General features: G+C 47.1%; 1 protein-coding gene and 40 non-coding genes across 41 annotated transcripts in view; 21 read left to right on the top strand and 20 right to left on the bottom strand.

Moving 5' to 3' along the window:
• LOC128026950 (ligand-dependent nuclear receptor corepressor-like protein) overlaps window positions 1-22,750 on the top strand; it is a 473,072-nt gene that overhangs the window by 304,137 nt on the left and 146,185 nt on the right. The gene's annotated exons all lie outside the window — the stretch shown is intronic.
• Window positions 630-770, top strand: LOC128028091 (U4 spliceosomal RNA). The gene has a single exon (XR_008187076.1). It is a non-coding gene; the product is annotated as a U4 spliceosomal RNA (small nuclear RNA).
• On the bottom strand, window positions 940-1,021 carry trnas-gcu (transfer RNA serine (anticodon GCU)). The gene has a single exon. It is a non-coding gene; the product is annotated as a tRNA-Ser (tRNA).
• LOC128028090 (U4 spliceosomal RNA) lies at window positions 1,759-1,899 on the top strand. Its single transcript, XR_008187075.1, has one exon. It is a non-coding gene; the product is annotated as a U4 spliceosomal RNA (small nuclear RNA).
• Window positions 2,069-2,150, bottom strand: trnas-gcu (transfer RNA serine (anticodon GCU)). The gene has a single exon. It is a non-coding gene; the product is annotated as a tRNA-Ser (tRNA).
• On the top strand, window positions 2,888-3,028 carry LOC128027886 (U4 spliceosomal RNA). Its single transcript, XR_008186882.1, has one exon. It is a non-coding gene; the product is annotated as a U4 spliceosomal RNA (small nuclear RNA).
• trnas-gcu (transfer RNA serine (anticodon GCU)) lies at window positions 3,198-3,279 on the bottom strand. Its single transcript has one exon. It is a non-coding gene; the product is annotated as a tRNA-Ser (tRNA).
• On the top strand, window positions 4,017-4,157 carry LOC128027885 (U4 spliceosomal RNA). The gene has a single exon (XR_008186881.1). It is a non-coding gene; the product is annotated as a U4 spliceosomal RNA (small nuclear RNA).
• On the bottom strand, window positions 4,327-4,408 carry trnas-gcu (transfer RNA serine (anticodon GCU)). The gene has a single exon. It is a non-coding gene; the product is annotated as a tRNA-Ser (tRNA).
• Window positions 5,146-5,286, top strand: LOC128027884 (U4 spliceosomal RNA). The gene has a single exon (XR_008186880.1). It is a non-coding gene; the product is annotated as a U4 spliceosomal RNA (small nuclear RNA).
• On the bottom strand, window positions 5,456-5,537 carry trnas-gcu (transfer RNA serine (anticodon GCU)). The gene has a single exon. It is a non-coding gene; the product is annotated as a tRNA-Ser (tRNA).
• On the top strand, window positions 6,275-6,415 carry LOC128027809 (U4 spliceosomal RNA). The gene has a single exon (XR_008186809.1). It is a non-coding gene; the product is annotated as a U4 spliceosomal RNA (small nuclear RNA).
• On the bottom strand, window positions 6,585-6,666 carry trnas-gcu (transfer RNA serine (anticodon GCU)). The gene has a single exon. It is a non-coding gene; the product is annotated as a tRNA-Ser (tRNA).
• On the top strand, window positions 7,404-7,544 carry LOC128028088 (U4 spliceosomal RNA). Its single transcript, XR_008187073.1, has one exon. It is a non-coding gene; the product is annotated as a U4 spliceosomal RNA (small nuclear RNA).
• On the bottom strand, window positions 7,714-7,795 carry trnas-gcu (transfer RNA serine (anticodon GCU)). The gene has a single exon. It is a non-coding gene; the product is annotated as a tRNA-Ser (tRNA).
• On the top strand, window positions 8,533-8,673 carry LOC128027883 (U4 spliceosomal RNA). Its single transcript, XR_008186879.1, has one exon. It is a non-coding gene; the product is annotated as a U4 spliceosomal RNA (small nuclear RNA).
• Window positions 8,844-8,925, bottom strand: trnas-gcu (transfer RNA serine (anticodon GCU)). The gene has a single exon. It is a non-coding gene; the product is annotated as a tRNA-Ser (tRNA).
• On the top strand, window positions 9,663-9,803 carry LOC128027882 (U4 spliceosomal RNA). The gene has a single exon (XR_008186878.1). It is a non-coding gene; the product is annotated as a U4 spliceosomal RNA (small nuclear RNA).
• On the bottom strand, window positions 9,973-10,054 carry trnas-gcu (transfer RNA serine (anticodon GCU)). Its single transcript has one exon. It is a non-coding gene; the product is annotated as a tRNA-Ser (tRNA).
• Window positions 10,792-10,932, top strand: LOC128028052 (U4 spliceosomal RNA). Its single transcript, XR_008187039.1, has one exon. It is a non-coding gene; the product is annotated as a U4 spliceosomal RNA (small nuclear RNA).
• trnas-gcu (transfer RNA serine (anticodon GCU)) lies at window positions 11,102-11,183 on the bottom strand. Its single transcript has one exon. It is a non-coding gene; the product is annotated as a tRNA-Ser (tRNA).
• On the top strand, window positions 11,921-12,061 carry LOC128028087 (U4 spliceosomal RNA). The gene has a single exon (XR_008187072.1). It is a non-coding gene; the product is annotated as a U4 spliceosomal RNA (small nuclear RNA).
• On the bottom strand, window positions 12,231-12,312 carry trnas-gcu (transfer RNA serine (anticodon GCU)). The gene has a single exon. It is a non-coding gene; the product is annotated as a tRNA-Ser (tRNA).
• LOC128027881 (U4 spliceosomal RNA) lies at window positions 13,050-13,190 on the top strand. Its single transcript, XR_008186877.1, has one exon. It is a non-coding gene; the product is annotated as a U4 spliceosomal RNA (small nuclear RNA).
• Window positions 13,361-13,442, bottom strand: trnas-gcu (transfer RNA serine (anticodon GCU)). Its single transcript has one exon. It is a non-coding gene; the product is annotated as a tRNA-Ser (tRNA).
• Window positions 14,180-14,320, top strand: LOC128027879 (U4 spliceosomal RNA). Its single transcript, XR_008186875.1, has one exon. It is a non-coding gene; the product is annotated as a U4 spliceosomal RNA (small nuclear RNA).
• Window positions 14,490-14,571, bottom strand: trnas-gcu (transfer RNA serine (anticodon GCU)). Its single transcript has one exon. It is a non-coding gene; the product is annotated as a tRNA-Ser (tRNA).
• On the top strand, window positions 15,310-15,450 carry LOC128028086 (U4 spliceosomal RNA). The gene has a single exon (XR_008187071.1). It is a non-coding gene; the product is annotated as a U4 spliceosomal RNA (small nuclear RNA).
• trnas-gcu (transfer RNA serine (anticodon GCU)) lies at window positions 15,620-15,701 on the bottom strand. The gene has a single exon. It is a non-coding gene; the product is annotated as a tRNA-Ser (tRNA).
• LOC128027877 (U4 spliceosomal RNA) lies at window positions 16,439-16,579 on the top strand. Its single transcript, XR_008186874.1, has one exon. It is a non-coding gene; the product is annotated as a U4 spliceosomal RNA (small nuclear RNA).
• On the bottom strand, window positions 16,749-16,830 carry trnas-gcu (transfer RNA serine (anticodon GCU)). Its single transcript has one exon. It is a non-coding gene; the product is annotated as a tRNA-Ser (tRNA).
• On the top strand, window positions 17,568-17,708 carry LOC128027876 (U4 spliceosomal RNA). Its single transcript, XR_008186873.1, has one exon. It is a non-coding gene; the product is annotated as a U4 spliceosomal RNA (small nuclear RNA).
• trnas-gcu (transfer RNA serine (anticodon GCU)) lies at window positions 17,878-17,959 on the bottom strand. The gene has a single exon. It is a non-coding gene; the product is annotated as a tRNA-Ser (tRNA).
• LOC128027875 (U4 spliceosomal RNA) lies at window positions 18,697-18,837 on the top strand. The gene has a single exon (XR_008186872.1). It is a non-coding gene; the product is annotated as a U4 spliceosomal RNA (small nuclear RNA).
• Window positions 19,007-19,088, bottom strand: trnas-gcu (transfer RNA serine (anticodon GCU)). The gene has a single exon. It is a non-coding gene; the product is annotated as a tRNA-Ser (tRNA).
• LOC128028113 (U4 spliceosomal RNA) lies at window positions 19,826-19,966 on the top strand. Its single transcript, XR_008187098.1, has one exon. It is a non-coding gene; the product is annotated as a U4 spliceosomal RNA (small nuclear RNA).
• trnas-gcu (transfer RNA serine (anticodon GCU)) lies at window positions 20,136-20,217 on the bottom strand. The gene has a single exon. It is a non-coding gene; the product is annotated as a tRNA-Ser (tRNA).
• On the top strand, window positions 20,955-21,095 carry LOC128027874 (U4 spliceosomal RNA). Its single transcript, XR_008186871.1, has one exon. It is a non-coding gene; the product is annotated as a U4 spliceosomal RNA (small nuclear RNA).
• trnas-gcu (transfer RNA serine (anticodon GCU)) lies at window positions 21,265-21,346 on the bottom strand. The gene has a single exon. It is a non-coding gene; the product is annotated as a tRNA-Ser (tRNA).
• Window positions 22,084-22,224, top strand: LOC128027873 (U4 spliceosomal RNA). Its single transcript, XR_008186870.1, has one exon. It is a non-coding gene; the product is annotated as a U4 spliceosomal RNA (small nuclear RNA).
• trnas-gcu (transfer RNA serine (anticodon GCU)) lies at window positions 22,394-22,475 on the bottom strand. The gene has a single exon. It is a non-coding gene; the product is annotated as a tRNA-Ser (tRNA).

Here is a 22,750-nt window from a genome sequence, read left to right as displayed (position 1 = left end):
TGTACATGTACACTGAGATATGCCTACAGTTGAACACGTAGAATTTCAAAGCATATTCCATTTGTTTGAGCTTTCGAATGCAGAAGGTTAAACACGTGCGCTCTAGAAAGTTTGAACTTTGTCCAGCACCTGCTGCATTTTTCATCATTTATGACTGATGTTCTTTGTACTCTTAAAAGCTGAGCTTGCTCCTATCTAATGACCCTCAGACAAGCGTTTGTCATTGTGGCCCTCTGTCGTTCTGGTCTCCGTTGCCGTTTTGAGAGAACACCTGAGTCTAGCAAAGGGTAGCACATTTGACACAGGACCTCCCTCAGATTTTGCACTCCCTGCACTCGTCAGTATCCTACCCAACCCCCCAGGGGCCTCGTCAAACAGAATCTATACTGACCCAAACCGCGAGCTTTACCACTCCACCCCTTTTTGCCAAGATACCAATAAGTCTCTTCCCCCAGGGCTTCGAGAAAGCAACTCACAAACCTCTTTAAGTAAAGGGAGAGCAGCAAATAAGGCTTCTCGTACATACTGCCTACTGGATTCGTAGACACACCACGCAGTTTGGAGCCAATTACCACCCTGTCGTTCCACGTCCACATGGGTCCAGTTGAAAGGTCGCGACCTTTGACATCATTCTTTCGCAGAGGCAATATTGTAGCCTATGAGGCTCATCCGAGGCGCGATCATTGCTGGTTGAAAACTTTACCCAATACCCCGCCAGGATGACTTGAAATACAGTCAGCCTTGGTAATTTTTGCCAGCTTCTTTTGAAGCTTATTGTGTTGTTGAAGAACAGGTCTCGTCCTTTTAAATAGTACTTCTTTTATTTAACACAGCTGATTCAGATCATCGACCCTTTTGGATCGCACTGCATGAGGTGAACGTGGAACAAAAGGAAAGTGCACCAAATGTGCAGAGCAGATGAACTAGCAGAGCAAGGAACGACGAGGATGGGATTCGAACCCACGCGTGCAGAGCACAATGGATTAGCAGTCCATCGCCTTAACCACTCGGCCACCTCGTCACTTGTGCGAGTGCCTGACTGCTCTCTGGGCTCGGGTGGTTTTCATGAAGGACCTCTTAGCACTGTGATGTCGAAGCTCACCCTGGAAACCAAAGTATAGTTAATTTTTGTACATGTACGCTGAGATATGCCTACAGTTGAACACGTAGAATTTCAAAGCATATTCCATTTGTTTGAGCTTTCGAATGCAGAAAGTTAAACACTTGCGCTCTACAAAGTATGAACTTTGTCCAGCACCTGCTGCATTTTTCATCATTTATGACTGATGTTCTTTGTACTCTTAAAAGCTGAGCTTGCTCCTATCTCATGACCCTCAGACAAGTGCTTGTCATTGTGGCCCTCTGTCGTTCTGGTCTCCGTTGCCGTTTTGAGAGAACACCTGAGTCTAGCAAAGGGTAGCACATTTGACACAGGACCTCCCTCAGAACTTGCACTCCCTGCACTCGTCAGTATCCTACCCAACCCCCCAGGGGCCTCGTCAAACAGAATCTATACTGACCCAAACCGCGAGCTTTACCACTCCACCCCTTTTTGCCAAGATACCAATAAGTCTCTTCCCCCAGGGCTTCGAGAAAGCAACTCACAAACCTCGTTAAGTAAAGGGAGAGCAGCAAATAAGGCTTCTCGTACATACTGCCTACTGGATTCGTAGACACACCACGCAGTTTGGAGCCAATTACCACCCTGTCGTTCCACGTCCACATGGGTCCAGTTGAAAGGTCGCGACCTTTGACATCATTCTTTCGCAGAGGCAATATTGTAGCCTATGAGGCTCATCCGAGGCGCGATCATTGCTGGTTGAAAACTTTACCCAATACCCCGCCAGGATGACTTGAAATACAGTCAGCCTTGGTAATTTTTGCCAGCTTCTTTTGAAGCTTATTGTGTTGTTGAAGAACAGGTCTCGTCCTTTTAAATAGTACTTCTTTTATTTAACACAGCTGATTCAGATCATCGACCCTTTTGGATCGCACTGCATGAGGTGAACGTGGAACAAAAGGAAAGTGCACCAAATGTGCAGAGCAGATGAACTAGCAGAGCAAGGAACGACGAGGATGGGATTCGAACCCACGCGTGCAGAGCACAATGGATTAGCAGTCCATCGCCTTAACCACTCGGCCACCTCGTCACTTGTGCGAGTGCCTGACTGCTCTCTGGGCTCGGGTGGTTTTCATGAAGGACCTCTTAGCACTGTGATGTCGAAGCTCACCCTGGAAACCAAAGTATAGTTAATTTTTGTACATGTACGCTGAGATATGCCTACAGTTGAACACGTAGAATTTCAAAGCATATTCCATTTGTTTGAGCTTTCGAATGCAGAAAGTTAAACACTTGCGCTCTACAAAGTATGAACTTTGTCCAGCACCTGCTGCATTTTTCATCATTTATGACTGATGTTCTTTGTACTCTTAAAAGCTGAGCTTGCTCCTATCTCATGACCCTCAGACAAGTGCTTGTCATTGTGGCCCTCTGTCGTTCTGGTCTCCGTTGCCGTTTTGAGAGAACACCTGAGTCTAGCAAAGGGTAGCACATTTGACACAGGACCTCCCTCAGAACTTGCACTCCCTGCACTCGTCAGTATCCTACCCAACCCCCCAGGGGCCTCGTCAAACAGAATCTATACTGACCCAAACCGCGAGCTTTACCACTCCACCCCTTTTTGCCAAGATACCAATAAGTCTCTTCCCCCAGGGCTTCGAGAAAGCAACTCACAAACCTCTTTAAGTAAAGGGAGAGCAGCAAATAAGGCTTCTCGTACATACTGCCTACTGGATTCGTAGACACACCACGCAGTTTGGAGCCAATTACCACCCTGTCGTTCCACGTCCACATGGGTCCAGTTGAAAGGTCGCGACCTTTGACACCATTCTTTCGCAGAGGCAATATTGTAGCCTATGAGGCTCATCCGAGGCGCGATCATTGCTGGTTGAAAACTTTACCCAATACCCCGCCAGGATGACTTGAAATACAGTCAGCCTTGGCAATTTTTGCCAGCTTCTTTTGAAGCTTATTGTGTTGTTGAAGAACAGGTCTCGTCCTTTTAAATAGTACTTCCTTTATTTAACACAGCTGATTCAGATCATCGACCCTTTTGGATCGCACTGCATGAGGTGAACGTGGAACAAATGGAAAGTGCACCAAATGTGCAGAGCAGATGAACGAGCAGAGCAAGGAACGACGAGGAAGGGATTCGAACCCACGCATGCAGAGCACAATGGATTAGCAGTCCATCGCCTTAACCACTCGGCCACCTCGTCACTTGTGCGAGAGCCTGACTGCTCTGTGGGCTCGGGTGGTTTTCATAAAGGACCTCTTAGCACTGTGATGTCGAAGCTCACCCTGGAAACCAAAGTATAGTTAATTTTTGTACATGTACGCTGAGATATGCCTACAGTTGAACACGTAGAATTTCAAAGCATATTCCATTTGTTTGAGCTTTCGAATGCAGAAGGTTAAACACTTGCGCTCTACAAAGTTTGAACTTTGTCCAGCACCTGCTGCATTTTTCATCATTTATGACTGATGTTCTTTGTACTCTTAAAAGCTGAGCTTGCTCCTATCTAATGACCCTCAGACAAGCGCTTGTCATTGTGGCCCTCTGTCGTTCTGGTCTCCGTTGCCGTTTTGAGAGAACACCTGAGTCTAGCAAAGGGTAGCACATTTGACACAGGACCTCCCTCAGAACTTGCACTCCCTGCACTCGTCAGTATCCTACACAACCCCCCAGGGGCCTCGTCAAACAGAATCTATACTGACCCAAACCGCGATCTTTACGACTCCACCCCTTGTTGCCAAGATACCAATAAGTCTCTTCCCCCAGGGGTTCGAGAAAGCAACTCACAAACCTCTTTAAGTAAAGGGAGAGCAGCAAATAAGGCTTCTCGTACATACTGCCTACTGGATTCGTAGACACACCACGCAGTTTGGAGCCAATTACCACCCTGTCGTTCCACGTCCACATGGGTCCAGTTGAAAGGTCGCGACCTTTGACACCATTCTTTCGCAGAGGCAATATTGTAGCCTATGAGGCTCATCCGAGGCGCGATCATTGCTGGTTGAAAACTTTACCCAATACCCCGCCAGGATGACTTGAAATACAGTCAGCCTTGGCAATTTTTGCCAGCTTCTTTTGAAGCTTATTGTGTTGTTGAAGAACAGGTCTCGTCCCTTTAAATAGTACTTCCGTTATTTAACACAGCTGATTCAGATCATCGACCCTTTTGGATCGCACTGCATGAGGTGAACGTGGAACAAAAGGAAAGTGCACCAAATGTTCAGAGCAGTTGAACGAGCAGAGCAAGGAACGACGAGGATGGGATTCGAACCCACGCGTGCAGAGCACAATGGATTAGCAGTCCATCGCCTTAACCACTCGGCCACCTCGTCACTTGTGCGAGTTCCTGACTGCTCTCTGGGCTCGGGTGGTTTTCATGAAGGACCTCTTAGCACTGTGATGTCGAAGCTCACCCTGGAAACCAAAGTATAGTTAATTTTTGTACATGTACGCTGAGATATGCCTACAGTTGAACACGTAGAATTTCAAAGCATATTCCATTTGTTTGAGCTTTCGAATGCAGAAAGTTAAACACTTGCGCTCTACAAAGTATGAACTTTGTCCAGCACCTGCTGCATTTTTCATCATTTATGACTGATGTTCTTTGTACTCTTAAAAGCTGAGCTTGCTCCTATCTCATGACCCTCAGACAAGTGCTTGTCATTGTGGCCCTCTGTCGTTCTGGTCTCCGTTGCCGTTTTGAGAGAACACCTGAGTCTAGCAAAGGGTAGCACATTTGACACAGGACCTCCCTCAGAACTTGCACTCCCTGCACTCGTCAGTATCCTACCCAACCCCCCAGGGGCCTCGTCAAACAGAATCTATACTGACCCAAACCGCGAGCTTTACCACTCCACCCCTTTTTGCCAAGATACCAATAAGTCTCTTCCCCCAGGGCTTCGAGAAAGCAACTCACAAACCTCTTTAAGTAAAGGGAGAGCAGCAAATAAGGCTTCTCGTACATACTGCCTACTGGATTCGTAGACACACCACGCAGTTTGGAGCCAATTACCACCCTGTCGTTCCACGTCCACATGGGTCCAGTTGAAAGGTCGCGACCTTTGACACCATTCTTTCGCAGAGGCAATATTGTAGCCTATGAGGCTCATCCGAGGCGCGATCATTGCTGGTTGAAAACTTTACCCAATACCCCGCCAGGATGACTTGAAATACAGTCAGCCTTGGCAATTTTTGCCAGCTTCTTTTGAAGCTTATTGTGTTGTTGAAGAACAGGTCTCGTCCTTTTAAATAGTACTTCCTTTATTTAACACAGCTGATTCAGATCATCGACCCTTTTGGATCGCACTGCATGAGGTGAACGTGGAACAAATGGAAAGTGCACCAAATGTGCAGAGCAGATGAACGAGCAGAGCAAGGAACGACGAGGATGGGATTCGAACCCACGCGTGCAGAGCACAATGGATTAGCAGTCCATCGCCTTAACCACTCGGCCACCTCGTCACTTGTGCGAGTGCCTGACTGCTCTCTGGGCTCGGGTGGTTTTCATGAAGGACCTCTTAGCACTGTGATGTCGAAGCTCACCCTGGAAACCAAAGTATAGTTAATTTTTGTACATGTACGCTGAGATATGCCTACAGTTGAACACGTAGAATTTCAAAGCATATTCCATTTGTTTGAGCTTTCGAATGCAGAAGGTTAAACACGTGCGCTCTACAAAGTATGAACTTTGTCCAGCACCTGCTGCATTTTTCATCATTTATGACTGATGTTCTTTGTACTCTTAAAAGCTGAGCTTGCTCCTATCTCATGACCCTCAGACAAGTGTTTGTCATTGTGGCCCTCTGTCGTTCTGGTCTCCGTTGCCGTTTTGAGAGAACACCTGAGTCTAGCAAAGGGTAGCACATTTGACACAGGACCTCCCTCAGAACTTGCACTCCCTGCACTCGTCAGTATCCTACCCAACCCCCCAGGGGCCTCGTCAAACAGAATCTATACTGACCCAAACCGCGATCTTTACGACTCCACCCCTTGTTGCCAAGATACCAATAAGTCTCTTCCCCCAGGGGTTCGAGAAAGCAACTCACAAACCTCTTTAAGTAAAGGGAGAGCAGCAAATAAGGCTTCTCGTACATACTGCCTACTGGATTCGTAGACACAACACGCAGTTTGGAGCCAATTACCACCCTGTCGTTCCACGTCCACATGGGTCCAGTTGAAAGGTCGCGACCTTTGACACCATTCTTTCGCAGAGGCAATATTGTAGCCTATGAGGCTCATCCGAGGCACGATCATTGCTGGTTGAAAACTTTACCCAATACCCCGCCAGGATGACTTGAAATACAGTCAGCCTTGGCAATTTTTGCCAGCTTCTTCTGAAGCTTATTGTGTTGTTGAAGAACAGGTCTCGTCCCTTTAAATAGTACTTCCGTTATTTAACACAGCTGATTCAGATCATCGACCCTTTTGGATCGCACTGCATGAGGTGAACGTGGAACAAAAGGAAAGTGCACCAAATGTTCAGAGCAGTTGAACGAGCAGAGCAAGGAACGACGAGGATGGGATTCGAACCCACGCGTGCAGAGCACAATGGATTAGCAGTCCATCGCCTTAACCACTCGGCCACCTCGTCACTTGTGCGAGTGCCTGACTGCTCTCTGGGCTCGGGTGGTTTTCATGAAGGACCTCTTAGCACTGTGATGTCGAAGCTCACCCTGGAAACCAAAGTATAGTTAATTTTTGTACATGTACACTGAGATATGCCTACAGTTGAACACGTAGAATTTCAAAGCATATTCCATTTGTTTGAGCTTTCGAATGCAGAAGGTTAAACACGTGCGCTCTAGAAAGTTTGAACTTTGTCCAGCACCTGCTGCATTTTTCATCATTTATGACTGATGTTCTTTGTACTCTTAAAAGCTGAGCTTGCTCCTATCTAATGACCCTCAGACAAGCGTTTGTCATTGTGGCCCTCTGTCGTTCTGGTCTCCGTTGCCGTTTTGAGAGAACACCTGAGTCTAGCAAAGGGTAGCACATTTGACACAGGACCTCCCTCAGAACTTGCACTCCCTGCACTCGTCAGTATCCTACCCAACACCCCAGGGGCCTCGTCAAACAGAATCTATACTGACCCAAACCGCGAGCTTTACCACTCCACCCCTTTTTGCCAAGATACCAATAAGTCTCTTCCCCCAGGGCTTCGAGAAAGCAACTCACAAACCTCTTTAAGTAAAGGGAGAGCAGCAAATAAGGCTTCTCGTACATACTGCCTACTGGATTCGTAGACACACCACGCAGTTTGGAGCCAATTACCACCCTGTCGTTCCACGTCCACATGGGTCCAGTTGAAAGGTCGCGACCTTTGACATCATTCTTTCGCAGAGGCAATATTGTAGCCTATGAGGCTCATCCGAGGCGCGATCATTGCTGGTTGAAAACTTTACCCAATACCCCGCCAGGATGACTTGAAATACAGTCAGCCTTGGTAATTTTTGCCAGCTTCTTTTGAAGCTTATTGTGTTGTTGAAGAACAGGTCTCGTCCTTTTAAATAGTACTTCTTTTATTTAACACAGCTGATTCAGATCATCGACCCTTTTGGATCGCACTGCATGAGGTGAACGTGGAACAAAAGGAAAGTGCACCAAATGTGCAGAGCAGATGAACGAGCAGAGCAAGGAACGACGAGGATGGGATTCGAACCCACGCGTGCAGAGCACAATGGATTAGCAGTCCATCGCCTTAACCACTCGGCCACCTCGTCACTTGTGCGAGTGCCTGACTGCTCTCTGGGCTCGGGTGGTTTTCATGAAGGACCTCTTAGCACTGTGATGTCGAAGCTCACCCTGGAAACCAAAGTATAGTTAATTTTTGTACATGTACGCTGAGATATGCCTACAGTTGAACACGTAGAATTTCAAAGCATATTCCATTTGTTTGAGCTTTCGAATGCAGAAAGTTAAACACTTGCGCTCTACAAAGTATGAACTTTGTCCAGCACCTGCTGCATTTTTCATCATTTATGACTGATGTTCTTTGTACTCTTAAAAGCTGAGCTTGCTCCTATCTCATGACCCTCAGACAAGTGCTTGTCATTGTGGCCCTCTGTCGTTCTGGTCTCCGTTGCCGTTTTGAGAGAACACCTGAGTCTAGCAAAGGGTAGCACATTTGACACAGGACCTCCCTCAGAACTTGCACTCCCTGCACTCGTCAGTATCCTACCCAACCCCCCAGGGGCCTCGTCAAACAGAATCTATACTGACCCAAACCGCGAGCTTTACCACTCCACCCCTTTTTGCCAAGATACCAATAAGTCTCTTCCCCCAGGGCTTCGAGAAAGCAACTCACAAACCTCTTTAAGTAAAGGGAGAGCAGCAAATAAGGCTTCTCATACATACTGCCTACTGGATTCGTAGACACACCACGCAGTTTGGAGCCAATTACCACCCTGTCGTTCCACGTCCACATGGGTCCAGTTGAAAGGTCGCGACCTTTGACACCATTCTTTCGCAGAGGCAATATTGTAGCCTATGAGGCTCATCCGAGGCGCGATCATTGCTGGTTGAAAACTTTACCCAATACCCCGCCAGGATGACTTGAAATACAGTCAGCCTTGGCAATTTTTGCCAGCTTCTTTTGAAGCTTATTGTGTTGTTGAAGAACAGGTCTCGTCCTTTTAAATAGTACTTTCTTTTATTTAACACAGCTGATTCAGATCATCGACCCTTTTGGATCGCACTGCATGAGGTGAACGTGGAACAAAAGGAAAGTGCACCAAATGTGCAGAGCAGATGAACGAGCAGAGCAAGGAACGACGAGGATGGGATTCGAACCCACGCGTGCAGAGCACAATGGATTAGCAGTCCATCGCCTTAACCACTCGGCCACCTCGTCACTTGTGCGAGTACCTGACTGAACTCTGGGCTGGGGTGGTTTTCATGAAGGACCTCTTAGCACTGTGATGTCGAAGCTCACCCTGGAAACCAAAGTATAGTTAATTTTTGTACATGTACGCTGAGATATGCCTACAGTTGAACACGTAGAATTTCAAAGCATATTCCATTTGTTTGAGCTTTCGAATGCAGAAAGTTAAACACTTGCGCTCTACAAAGTATGAACTTTGTCCAGCACCTGCTGCATTTTTCATCATTTATGACTGATGTTCTTTGTACTCTTAAAAGCTGAGCTTGCTCCTATCTCATGACCCTCAGACAAGTGCTTGTCATTGTGGCCCTCTGTCGTTCTGGTCTCCGTTGCCGTTTTGAGAGAACACCTGAGTCTAGCAAAGGGTAGCACATTTGACACAGGACCTCCCTCAGAACTTGCACTCCCTGCACTCGTCAGTATCCTACCCAACCCCCCAGGGGCCTCGTCAAACAGAATCTATACTGACCCAAACCGCGAGCTTTACCACTCCACCCCTTTTTGCCAAGATACCAATAAGTCTCTTCCCCCAGGGCTTCGAGAAAGCAACTCACAAACCTCTTTAAGTAAAGGGAGAGCAGCAAATAAGGCTTCTCGTACATACTGCCTACTGGATTCGTAGACACACCACGCAGTTTGGAGCCAATTACCACCCTGTCGTTCCACGTCCACATGGGTCCAGTTGAAAGGTCGCGACCTTTGACACCATTCTTTCGCAGAGGCAATATTGTAGCCTATGAGGCTCATCCGAGGCGCGATCATTGCTGGTTGAAAACTTTACCCAATACCCCGCCAGGATGACTTGAAATACAGTCAGCCTTGGCAATTTTTGCCAGCTTCTTTTGAAGCTTATTGTGTTGTTGAAGAACAGGTCTCGTCCTTTTAAATAGTACTTCCTTTATTTAACACAGCTGATTCAGATCATCGACCCTTTTGGATCGCACTGCATGAGGTGAACGTGGAACAAATGGAAAGTGCACCAAATGTGCAGAGCAGATGAACGAGCAGAGCAAGGAACGACGAGGATGGGATTCGAACCCACGCGTGCAGAGCACAATGGATTAGCAGTCCATCGCCTTAACCACTCGGCCACCTCGTCACTTGTGCGAGTGCCTGACTGCTCTCTGGGCTCGGGTGGTTTTCATGAAGGACCTCTTAGCACTGTGATGTCGAAGCTCACCCTGGAAACCAAAGTATAGTTAATTTTTGTACATGTACGCTGAGATATGCCTACAGTTGAACACGTAGAATTTCAAAGCATATTCCATTTGTTTGAGCTTTCGAATGCAGAAGGTTAAACACGTGCGCTCTACAAAGTATGAACTTTGTCCAGCACCTGCTGCATTTTTCATCATTTATGACTGATGTTCTTTGTACTCTTAAAAGCTGAGCTTGCTCCTATCTCATGACCCTCAGACAAGTGTTTGTCATTGTGGCCCTCTGTCGTTCTGGTCTCCGTTGCCGTTTTGAGAGAACACCTGAGTCTAGCAAAGGGTAGCACATTTGACACAGGACCTCCCTCAGAACTTGCACTCCCTGCACTCGTCAGTATCCTACCCAACCCCCCAGGGGCCTCGTCAAACAGAATCTATACTGACCCAAACCGCGATCTTTACGACTCCACCCCTTGTTGCCAAGATACCAATAAGTCTCTTCCCCCAGGGGTTCGAGAAAGCAACTCACAAACCTCTTTAAGTAAAGGGAGAGCAGCAAATAAGGCTTCTCGTACATACTGCCTACTGGATTCGTAGACACAACACGCAGTTTGGAGCCAATTACCACCCTGTCGTTCCACGTCCACATGGGTCCAGTTGAAAGGTCGCGACCTTTGACACCATTCTTTCGCAGAGGCAATATTGTAGCCTATGAGGCTCATCCGAGGCGCGATCATTGCTGGTTGAAAACTTTACCCAATACCCCGCCAGGATGACTTGAAATACAGTCAGCCTTGGCAATTTTTGCCAGCTTCTTCTGAAGCTTATTGTGTTGTTGAAGAACAGGTCTCGTCCCTTTAAATAGTACTTCCGTTATTTAACACAGCTGATTCAGATCATCGACCCTTTTGGATCGCACTGCATGAGGTGAACGTGGAACAAAAGGAAAGTGCACCAAATGTTCAGAGCAGTTGAACGAGCAGAGCAAGGAACGACGAGGATGGGATTCGAACCCACGCGTGCAGAGCACAATGGATTAGCAGTCCATCGCCTTAACCACTCGGCCACCTCGTCACTTGTGCGAGTGCCTGACTGCTCTCTGGGCTCGGGTGGTTTTCATGAAGGACCTCTTAGCACTGTGATGTCGAAGCTCACCCTGGAAACCAAAGTATAGTTAATTTTTGTACATGTACACTGAGATATGCCTACAGTTGAACACGTAGAATTTCAAAGCATATTCCATTTGTTTGAGCTTTCGAATGCAGAAGGTTAAACACGTGCGCTCTAGAAAGTTTGAACTTTGTCCAGCACCTGCTGCATTTTTCATCATTTATGACTGATGTTCTTTGTACTCTTAAAAGCTGAGCTTGCTCCTATCTAATGACCCTCAGACAAGCGTTTGTCATTGTGGCCCTCTGTCGTTCTGGTCTCCGTTGCCGTTTTGAGAGAACACCTGAGTCTAGCAAAGGGTAGCACATTTGACACAGGACCTCCCTCAGAACTTGCACTCCCTGCACTCGTCAGTATCCTACCCAACCCCCCAGGGGCCTCGTCAAACAGAATCTATACTGACCCAAACCGCGAGCTTTACCACTCCACCCCTTTTTGCCAAGATACCAATAAGTCTCTTCCCCCAGGGCTTCGAGAAAGCAACTCACAAACCTCTTTAAGTAAAGGGAGAGCAGCAAATAAGGCTTCTCGTACATACTGCCTACTGGATTCGTAGACACACCACGCAGTTTGGAGCCAATTACCACCCTGTCGTTCCACGTCCACATGGGTCCAGTTGAAAGGTCGCGACCTTTGACATCATTCTTTCGCAGAGGCAATATTGTAGCCTATGAGGCTCATCCGAGGCGCGATCATTGCTGGTTGAAAACTTTACCCAATACCCCGCCAGGATGACTTGAAATACAGTCAGCCTTGGTAATTTTTGCCAGCTTCTTTTGAAGCTTATTGTGTTGTTGAAGAACAGGTCTCGTCCTTTTAAATAGTACTTCTTTTATTTAACACAGCTGATTCAGATCATCGACCCTTTTGGATCGCACTGCATGAGGTGAACGTGGAACAAAAGGAAAGTGCACCAAATGTGCAGAGCAGATGAACGAGCAGAGCAAGGAACGACGAGGATGGGATTCGAACCCACGCGTGCAGAGCACAATGGATTAGCAGTCCATCGCCTTAACCACTCGGCCACCTCGTCACTTGTGCGAGTGCCTGACTGCTCTCTGGGCTCGGGTGGTTTTCATGAAGGACCTCTTAGCACTGTGATGTCGAAGCTCACCCTGGAAACCAAAGTATAGTTAATTTTTGTACATGTACGCTGAGATATGCCTACAGTTGAACACGTAGAATTTCAAAGCATATTCCATTTGTTTGAGCTTTCGAATGCAGAAAGTTAAACACTTGCGCTCTACAAAGTATGAACTTTGTCCAGCACCTGCTGCATTTTTCATCATTTATGACTGATGTTCTTTGTACTCTTAAAAGCTGAGCTTGCTCCTATCTCATGACCCTCAGACAAGTGCTTGTCATTGTGGCCCTCTGTCGTTCTGGTCTCCGTTGCCGTTTTGAGAGAACACCTGAGTCTAGCAAAGGGTAGCACATTTGACACAGGACCTCCCTCAGAACTTGCACTCCCTGCACTCGTCAGTATCCTACCCAACCCCCCAGGGGCCTCGTCAAACAGAATCTATACTGACCCAAACCGCGAGCTTTACCACTCCACCCCTTTTTGCCAAGATACCAATAAGTCTCTTCCCCCAGGGCTTCGAGAAAGCAACTCACAAACCTCTTTAAGTAAAGGGAGAGCAGCAAATAAGGCTTCTCGTACATACTGCCTACTGGATTCGTAGACACACCACGCAGTTTGGAGCCAATTACCACCCTGTCGTTCCACGTCCACATGGGTCCAGTTGAAAGGTCGCGACCTTTGACACCATTCTTTCGCAGAGGCAATATTGTAGCCTATGAGGCTCATCCGAGGCGCGATCATTGCTGGTTGAAAACTTTACCCAATACCCCGCCAGGATGACTTGAAATACAGTCAGCCTTGGCAATTTTTGCCAGCTTCTTTTGAAGCTTATTGTGTTGTTGAAGAACAGGTCTCGTCCTTTTAAATAGTACTTTCTTTTATTTAACACAGCTGATTCAGATCATCGACCCTTTTGGATCGCACTGCATGAGGTGAACGTGGAACAAAAGGAAAGTGCACCAAATGTGCAGAGCAGATGAACGAGCAGAGCAAGGAACGACGAGGATGGGATTCGAACCCACGCGTGCAGAGCACAATGGATTAGCAGTCCATCGCCTTAACCACTCGGCCACCTCGTCACTTGTGCGAGTACCTGACTGAACTCTGGGCTGGGGTGGTTTTCATGAAGGACCTCTTAGCACTGTGATGTCGAAGCTCACCCTGGAAACCAAAGTATAGTTAATTTTTGTACATGTACGCTGAGATATGCCTACAGTTGAACACGTAGAATTTCAAAGCATATTCCATTTGTTTGAGCTTTCGAATGCAGAAAGTTAAACACTTGCGCTCTACAAAGTATGATCTTTGTCCAGCACCTGCTGCATTTTTCATCATTTATGACTGATGTTCTTTGTACTCTTAAAAGCTGAGCTTGCTCCTATCTCATGACCCTCAGACAAGTGCTTGTCATTGTGGCCCTCTGTCGTTCTGGTCTCCGTTGCCGTTTTGAGAGAACACCTGAGTCTAGCAAAGGGTAGCACATTTGACACAGGACCTCCCTCAGAACTTGCACTCCCTGCACTCGTCAGTATCCTACCCAACCCCCCAGGGGCCTCGTCAAACAGAATCTATACTGACCCAAACCGCGAGCTTTACCACTCCACCCCTTTTTGCCAAGATACCAATAAGTCTCTTCCCCCAGGGCTTCGAGAAAGCAACTCACAAACCTCTTTAAGTAAAGGGAGAGCAGCAAATAAGGCTTCTCGTACATACTGCCTACTGGATTCGTAGACACACCACGCAGTTTGGAGCCAATTACCACCCTGTCGTTCCACGTCCACATGGGTCCAGTTGAAAGGTCGCGACCTTTGACACCATTCTTTCGCAGAGGCAATATTGTAGCCTATGAGGCTCATCCGAGGCGCGATCATTGCTGGTTGAAAACTTTACCCAATACCCCGCCAGGATGACTTGAAATACAGTCAGCCTTGGCAATTTTTGCCAGCTTCTTTTGAAGCTTATTGTGTTGTTGAAGAACAGGTCTCGTCCTTTTAAATAGTACTTCCTTTATTTAACACAGCTGATTCAGATCATCGACCCTTTTGGATCGCACTGCATGAGGTGAACGTGGAACAAAAGGAAAGTGCACCAAATGTTCAGAGCAGTTGAACGAGCAGAGCAAGGAACGACGAGGATGGGATTCGAACCCACGCGTGCAGAGCACAATGGATTAGCAGTCCATCGCCTTAACCACTCGGCCACCTCGTCACTTGTGCGAGTTCCTGACTGCTCTCTGGGCTCGGGTGGTTTTCATGAAGGACCTCTTAGCACTGTGATGTCGAAGCTCACCCTGGAAACCAAAGTATAGTTAATTTTTGTACATGTACACTGAGATATGCCTACAGTTGAACACGTAGAATTTCAAAGCATATTCCATTTGTTTGAGCTTTCGAATGCAGAAGGTTAAACACGTGCGCTCTAGAAAGTTTGAACTTTGTCCAGCACCTGCTGCATTTTTCATCATTTATGACTGATGTTCTTTGTACTCTTAAAAGCTGAGCTTGCTCCTATCTAATGACCCTCAGACAAGCGTTTGTCATTGTGGCCCTCTGTCGTTCTGGTCTCCGTTGCCGTTTTGAGAGAACACCTGAGTCTAGCAAAGGGTAGCACATTTGACACAGGACCTCCCTCAGAACTTGCACTCCCTGCACTCGTCAGTATCCTACCCAACCCCCCCAGGGGCCTCGTCAAACAGAATCTATACTGACCCAAACCGCGAGCTTTACCACTCCACCCCTTTTTGCCAAGATACCAATAAGTCTCTTCCCCCAGGGCTTCGAGAAAGCAACTCACAAACCTCTTTAAGTAAAGGGAGAGCAGCAAATAAGGCTTCTCGTTCATACTGCCTACTGGATTCGTAGACACACCACGCAGTTTGGAGCCAATTACCACCCTGTCGTTCCACGTCCACATGGGTCCAGTTGAAAGGTCGCGACCTTTGACATCATTCTTTCGCAGAGGCAATATTGTAGCCTATGAGGCTCATCCGAGGCGCGATCATTGCTGGTTGAAAACTTTACCCAATACCCCGCCAGGATGACTTGAAATACAGTCAGCCTTGGTAATTTTTGCCAGCTTCTTTTGAAGCTTATTGTGTTGTTGAAGAACAGGTCTCGTCCTTTTAAATAGTACTTCTTTTATTTAACACAGCTGATTCAGATCATCGACCCTTTTGGATCGCACTGCATGAGGTGAACGTGGAACAAAAGGAAAGTGCACCAAATGTGCAGAGCAGATGAACGAGCAGAGCAAGGAACGACGAGGATGGGATTCGAACCCACGCGTGCAGAGCACAATGGATTAGCAGTCCATCGCCTTAACCACTCGGCCACCTCGTCACTTGTGCGAGTGCCTGACTGCTCTCTGGGCTCGGGTGGTTTTCATGAAGGACCTCTTAGCACTGTGATGTCGAAGCTCACCCTGGAAACCAAAGTATAGTTAATTTTTGTACATGTACGCTGAGATATGCCTACAGTTGAACACGTAGAATTTCAAAGCATATTCCATTTGTTTGAGCTTTCGAATGCAGAAAGTTAAACACTTGCGCTCTACAAAGTATGAACTTTGTCCAGCACCTGCTGCATTTTTCATCATTTATGACTGATGTTCTTTGTACTCTTAAAAGCTGAGCTTGCTCCTATCTCATGACCCTCAGACAAGTGCTTGTCATTGTGGCCCTCTGTCGTTCTGGTCTCCGTTGCCGTTTTGAGAGAACACCTGAGTCTAGCAAAGGGTAGCACATTTGACACAGGACCTCCCTCAGAACTTGCACTCCCTGCACTCGTCAGTATCCTACCCAACCCCCCAGGGGCCTCGTCAAACAGAATCTATACTGACCCAAACCGCGAGCTTTACCACTCCACCCCTTTTTGCCAAGATACCAATAAGTCTCTTCCCCCAGGGCTTCGAGAAAGCAACTCACAAACCTCTTTAAGTAAAGGGAGAGCAGCAAATAAGGCTTCTCGTACATACTGCCTACTGGATTCTTAGACACACCACGCAGTTTGGAGCTAATTACCACCCTGTCGTTCCACGTCCACATGGGTCCAGTTGAAAGGTCGCGACCTTTGACACCATTCTTTCGCAGAGGCAATATTGTAGCCTATGAGGCTCATCCGAGGCGCGATCATTGCTGGTTGAAAACTTTACCCAATACCCCGCCAGGATGACTTGAAATACAGTCAGCCTTGGCAATTTTTGCCAGCTTCTTTTGAAGCTTATTGTGTTGTTGAAGAACAGGTCTCGTCCTTTTAAATAGTACTTCCTTTATTTAACACAGCTGATTCAGATCATCGACCCTTTTGGATCGCACTGCATGAGGTGAACGTGGAACAAAAGGAAAGTGCACCAAATGTTCAGAGCAGTTGAACGAGCAGAGCAAGGAACGACGAGGATGGGATTCGAACCCACGCGTGCAGAGCACAATGGATTAGCAGTCCATCGCCTTAACCACTCGGCCACCTCGTCACTTGTGCGAGTACCTGACTGAACTCTGGGCTGGGGTGGTTTTCATGAAGGACCTCTTAGCACTGTGATGTCGAAGCTCACCCTGGAATCCAAAGTATAGTTAATTTTTGTACATGTACGCTGAGATATGCCTACAGTTGAACACGTAGAATTTTAAAGCATATTCCATTTGTTTGAGCTTTCGAATGCAGAAGGTTAAACACTTGCGCTCTACAAAGTATGAACTTTGTCCAGCACCTGCTGCATTTTTCATCATTTATGACTGATGTTCTTTGTACTCTTAAAAGCTGAGCTTGCTCCTATCTCATGACCCTCAGACAAGCGCTTGTCATTGTGGCCCTCTGTCGTTCTGGTCTCCGTTGCCGTTTTGAGAGAACACCTGAGTCTAGCAAAGGGTAGCACATTTGACACAGGACCTCCCTCAGAACTTGCACTCCCTGCACTCGTCAGTATCCTACATAACCCCCCAGGGGCCTCGTCAAACAGAATCTATACTGACCCAAACCGCGATCTTTACGACTCCACCCCTTTTTGCCAAGATACCAATAAGTCTCTTCCCCCAGGGGTTCGAGAAAGCAACTCACAAACCTCTTTAAGTAAAGGGAGAGCAGCAAATAAGGCTTCTCGTACATACAGCCTACTGGATTCTTAGACACACCACGCAGTTTGGAGCTAATTACCACCCTGTCGTTCCACGTCCACATGGGTCCAGTTGAAAGGTCGCGACCTTTGACACCATTCTTTCGCAGAGGCAATATTGTAGCCTATGAGGCTCATCCGAGGCGCGATCATTGCTGGTTGAAAACTTTACCCAATACCCCGCCAGGATGACTTGAAATACAGTCAGCCTTGGCAATTTTTGCCAGCTTCTTTTGAAGCTTATTGTGTTGTTGAAGAACAGGTCTCGTCCTTTTAAATAGTACTTCCTTTATTTAACACAGCTGATTCAGATCATCGACCCTTTTGGATCGCACTGCATGAGGTGAACGTGGAACAAAAGGAAAGTGCACCAAATGTTCAGAGCAGTTGAACGAGCAGAGCAAGGAACGACGAGGATGGGATTCGAACCCACGCGTGCAGAGCACAATGGATTAGCAGTCCATCGCCTTAACCACTCGGCCACCTCGTCACTTGTGCGAGTACCTGACTGAACTCTGGGCTGGGGTGGTTTTCATGAAGGACCTCTTAGCACTGTGATGTCGAAGCTCACCCTGGAAACCAAAGTATAGTTAATTTTTGTACATGTACGCTGAGATATGCCTACAGTTGAACACGTAGAATTTCAAAGCATATTCCATTTGTTTGAGCTTTCGAATGCAGAAGGTTAAACACTTGCGCTCTAGAAAGTTTGAACTTTGTCCAGCACCTGCTGCATTTTTCATCATTTATGACTGATGTTCTTTGTACTCTTAAAAGCTGAGCTTGCTCCTATCTCATGACCCTCAGACAAGTGCTTGTCATTGTGGCCCTCTGTCGTTCTGGTCTCCGTTGCCGTTTTGAGAGAACACCTGAGTCTAGCAAAGGGTAGCACATTTGACACAGGACCTCCCTCAGAACTTGCACTCCCTGCACTCGTCAGTATCCTACCCAACCCCCCAGGGGCCTCGTCAAACAGAATCTATACTGACCCAAACCGCGAGCTTTACCACTCCACCCCTTTTTGCCAAGATACCAATAAGTCTCTTCCCCCAGGGGTTCGAGAAAGCAACTCACAAACCTCTTTAAGTAAAGGGAGAGCAGCAAATAAGGCTTCTCGTACATACTGCCTACTGGATTCGTAGACACACCACGCAGTTTGGAGCCAATTACCACCCTGTCGTTCCACGTCCACATGGGTCCAGTTGAAAGGTCGCGACCTTTGACATCATTCTTTCGCAGAGGCAATATTGTAGCCTATGAGGCTCATCCGAGGCGCGATCATTGCTGGTTGAAAACTTTACCCAATACCCCGCCAGGATGACTTGAAATACAGTCAGCCTTGGCAATTTTTGCCAGCTTCTTTTGAAGCTTATTGTGTTGTTGAAGAACAGGTCTCGTCCTTTTAAATAGTACTTCCTTTATTTAACACAGCTGATTCAGATCATCGACCCTTTTGGATCGCACTGCATGAGGTGAACGTGGAACAAAAGGAAAGTGCACCAAATGTGCAGAGCAGATGAACGAGCAGAGCAAGGAACGACGAGGATGGGATTCGAACCCACGCGTGCAGAGCACAATGGATTAGCAGTCCATCGCCTTAACCACTCGGCCACCTCGTCACTTGTGCGAGTGCCTGACTGCTCTGTGGGCTCGGGTGGTTTTCATGAAGGACCTCTTAGCACTGTGATGTCGAAGCTCACCCTGGAAACCAAAGTATAGTTAATTTTTGTACATGTACGCTGAGATATGCCTACAGTTGAACACGTAGAATTTCAAAGCATATTCCATTTGTTTGAGCTTTCGAATGCAGAAGGTTAAACACTTGCGCTCTACAAAGTTTGAACTTTGTCCAGCACCTGCTGCATTTTTCATCATTTATGACTGATGTTCTTTGTACTCTTAAAAGCTGAGCTTGCTCCTATCTCATGACCCTCAGACAAGTGCTTGTCATTGTGGCCCTCTGTCGTTCTGGTCTCCGTTGCCGTTTTGAGAGAACACCTGAGTCTAGCAAAGGGTAGCACATTTGACACAGGACCTCCCTCAGAACTTGCACTCCCTGCACTCGTCAGTATCCTACCCAACCCCCCAGGGGCCTCGTCAAACAGAATCTATACTGACCCAAACCGCAAGCTTTACCACTCCACCCCTTTTTGCCAAGATACCAATAAGTCTCTTCCCCCAGGGGTTCGAGAAAGCAACTCACAAACCTCTTTAAGTAAAGGGAGAGCAGCAAATAAGGCTTCTCGTACATACTGCCTACTGGATTCGTAGACACACCACGCAGTTTGGAGCCAATTACCACCCTGTCGTTCCACGTCCACATGGGTCCAGTTGAAAGGTTGCGACCTTTGCCATCATTCTTTCGCAGAGGCAATATTGTAGCCTATGAGGCTCATCCGAGGCGCGATCATTGCTGGTTTAAAACTTTACCCAATACCCCGCCAGGATGACTTGAAATACAGTCAGCCTTGGCAATTTTTGCCAGCTTCTTTTGAAGCTTATTGTGTTGTTGAAGAACAGGTCTCGTCCTTTTAAATAGTACTTCCTTTATTTAACACAGCTGATTCAGATCATCGACCCTTTTGGATCGCACTGCATGAGGTGAACGTGGAACAAAAGGAAAGTGCACCAAATGTGCAGAGCAGATGAACGAGCAGAGCAAGGAACGACGAGGATGGGATTCGAACCCACGCGTGCAGAGCACAATGGATTAGCAGTCCATCGCCTTAACCACTCGGCCACCTCGTCACTTGTGCGAGTGCCTGACTGCTCTCTGGGCTCGGGTGGTTTTCATGAAGGACCTCTTAGCACTGTGATGTCGAAGCTCACCCTGGAAACCAAAGTATAGTTAATTTTTGTACATGTACGCTGAGATATGCCTACAGTTGAACACGTAGAATTTCAAAGCATATTCCATTTGTTTGAGCTTTCGAATGCAGAAGGTTAAACACGTGCGCTCTAGAAAGTTTGAACTTTGTCCAGCACCTGCTGCATTTTTCATCATTTATGACTGATGTTCTTTGTACTCTTAAAAGCTGAGCTTGCTCCTATCTAATGACCCTCAGACAAGTGTTTGTCATTGTGGCCCTCTGTCGTTCTGGTCTCCGTTGCCGTTTTGAGAGAACACCTGAGTCTAGCAAAGGGTAGCACATTTGACACAGGACCTCCCTCAGAACTTGCACTCCCTGCACTCGTCAGTATCCTACCCAACCCCCCAGGGGCCTCGTCAAACAGAATCTATACTGACCCAAACCGCGAGCTTTACCACTCCACCCCTTTTTGCCAAGATACCAATAAGTCTCTTCCCCCAGGGCTTCAAGAAAGCAACTCACAAACCTCTTTAAGTAAAGGGAGAGCAGCAAATAAGGCTTCTCGTACATACTGCCTACTGGATTCGTAGACACACCACGCAGTTTGGAGCCAATTACCACCCTGTCGTTCCACGTCCACATGGGTCCAGTTGAAAGGTCGCGACCTTTGACACCATTCTTTCGCAGAGGCAATATTGTAGCCTATGAGGCTCATCCGAGGCGCGATCATTGCTGGTTGAAAACTTTACCCAATACCCCGCCAGGATGACTTGAAATACAGTCAGCCTTGGCAATTTTTGCCAGCTTCTTTTGAAGCTTATTGTGTTGTTGAAGAACAGGTCTCGTCCTTTTAAATAGTACTTCCTTTATTTAACACAGCTGATTCAGATCATCGACCCTTTTGGATCGCACTGCATGAGGTGAACGTGGAACAAAAGGAAAGTGCACCAAATGTGCAGAGCAGATGAACGAGCAGAGCAAGGAACGACGAGGATGGGATTCCTACCCACGCGTGCAGAGCACAATGGATTAGCAGTCCATCGCCTTAAACACTCGGCCACCTCGTCACTTGTGCGAGTGCCTGACTGCTCTCTGGGGTCGGGTGGTTTTCATGAAGGACCTCTTAGCACTGTGATGTCGAAGCTCACCCTGGAAACCAAAGTATAGTTAATTTTTGTACATGTACGCTGAGATATGCCTACAGTTGAACACGTAGAATTTCAAAGCATATTCCATTTGTTTGAGCTTTCGAATGCAGAAGGTTAAACACTTGCGCTCTAGAAAGTTTGAACTTTGTCCAGCACCTGCTGCATTTTTCATCATTTATGACTGATGTTCTTTGTACTCTTAAAAGCTGAGCTTGCTCCTATCTCATGACCCTCAGACAAGTGCTTGTCATTGTGGCCCTCTGTCGTTCTGGTCTCCGTTGCCGTTTTGAGAGAACACCTGAGTCTAGCAAAGGGTAGCACATTTGACACAGGACCTCCCTCAGAACTTGCACTCCCTGCACTCGTCAGTATCCTACCCAACCCCCCAGGGGCCTCGTCAAACAGAATCTATACTGACCCAAACCGCGAGCTTTACCACTCCACCCCTTTTTGCCAAGATACCAATAAGTCTCTTCCCCCAGGGGTTCGAGAAAGCAACTCACAAACCTCTTTAAGTAAAGGGAGAGCAGCAAATAAGGCTTCTCGTACATACTGCCTACTGGATTCGTAGACACACCACGCAGTTTGGAGCCAATTACCACCCTGTCGTTCCACGTCCACATGGGTCCAGTTGAAAGGTCGCGACCTTTGACATCATTCTTTCGCAGAGGCAATATTGTAGCCTATGAGGCTCATCCGAGGCGCGATCATTGCTGGTTGAAAACTTTACCCAATACCCCGCCAGGATGACTTGAAATACAGTCAGCCTTGGCAATTTTTGCCAGCTTCTTTTGAAGCTTATTGTGTTGTTGAAGAACAGGTCTCGTCCTTTTAAATAGTACTTCCTTTATTTAACACAGCTGATTCAGATCATCGACCCTTTTGGATCGCACTGCATGAGGTGAACGTGGAACAAAAGGAAAGTGCACCAAATGTGCAGAGCAGATGAACGAGCAGAGCAAGGAACGACGAGGATGGGATTCGAACCCACGCGTGCAGAGCACAATGGATTAGCAGTCCATCGCCTTAACCACTCGGCCACCTCGTCACTTGTGCGAGTGCCTGACTGCTCTGTGGGCTCGGGTGGTTTTCATGAAGGACCTCTTAGCACTGTGATGTCGAAGCTCACCCTGGAAACCAAAGTATAGTTAATTTTTGTACATGTACGCTGAGATATGCCTACAGTTGAACACGTAGAATTTCAAAGCATATTCCATTTGTTTGAGCTTTCGAATGCAGAAGGTTAAACACTTGCGCTCTACAAAGTTTGAACTTTGTCCAGCACCTGCTGCATTTTTCATCATTTATGACTGATGTTCTTTG

The sequence above is a fragment of the Carassius gibelio genome, chromosome A14 (genome assembly GCF_023724105.1).
Source record: "Carassius gibelio isolate Cgi1373 ecotype wild population from Czech Republic chromosome A14, carGib1.2-hapl.c, whole genome shotgun sequence".
Taxonomy (NCBI): Eukaryota; Metazoa; Chordata; class Actinopteri; order Cypriniformes; family Cyprinidae; genus Carassius; species Carassius gibelio.
Note: the sequence above shows the minus strand (reverse complement) of the source record. Positions and strands in the feature narration are given on the sequence as shown.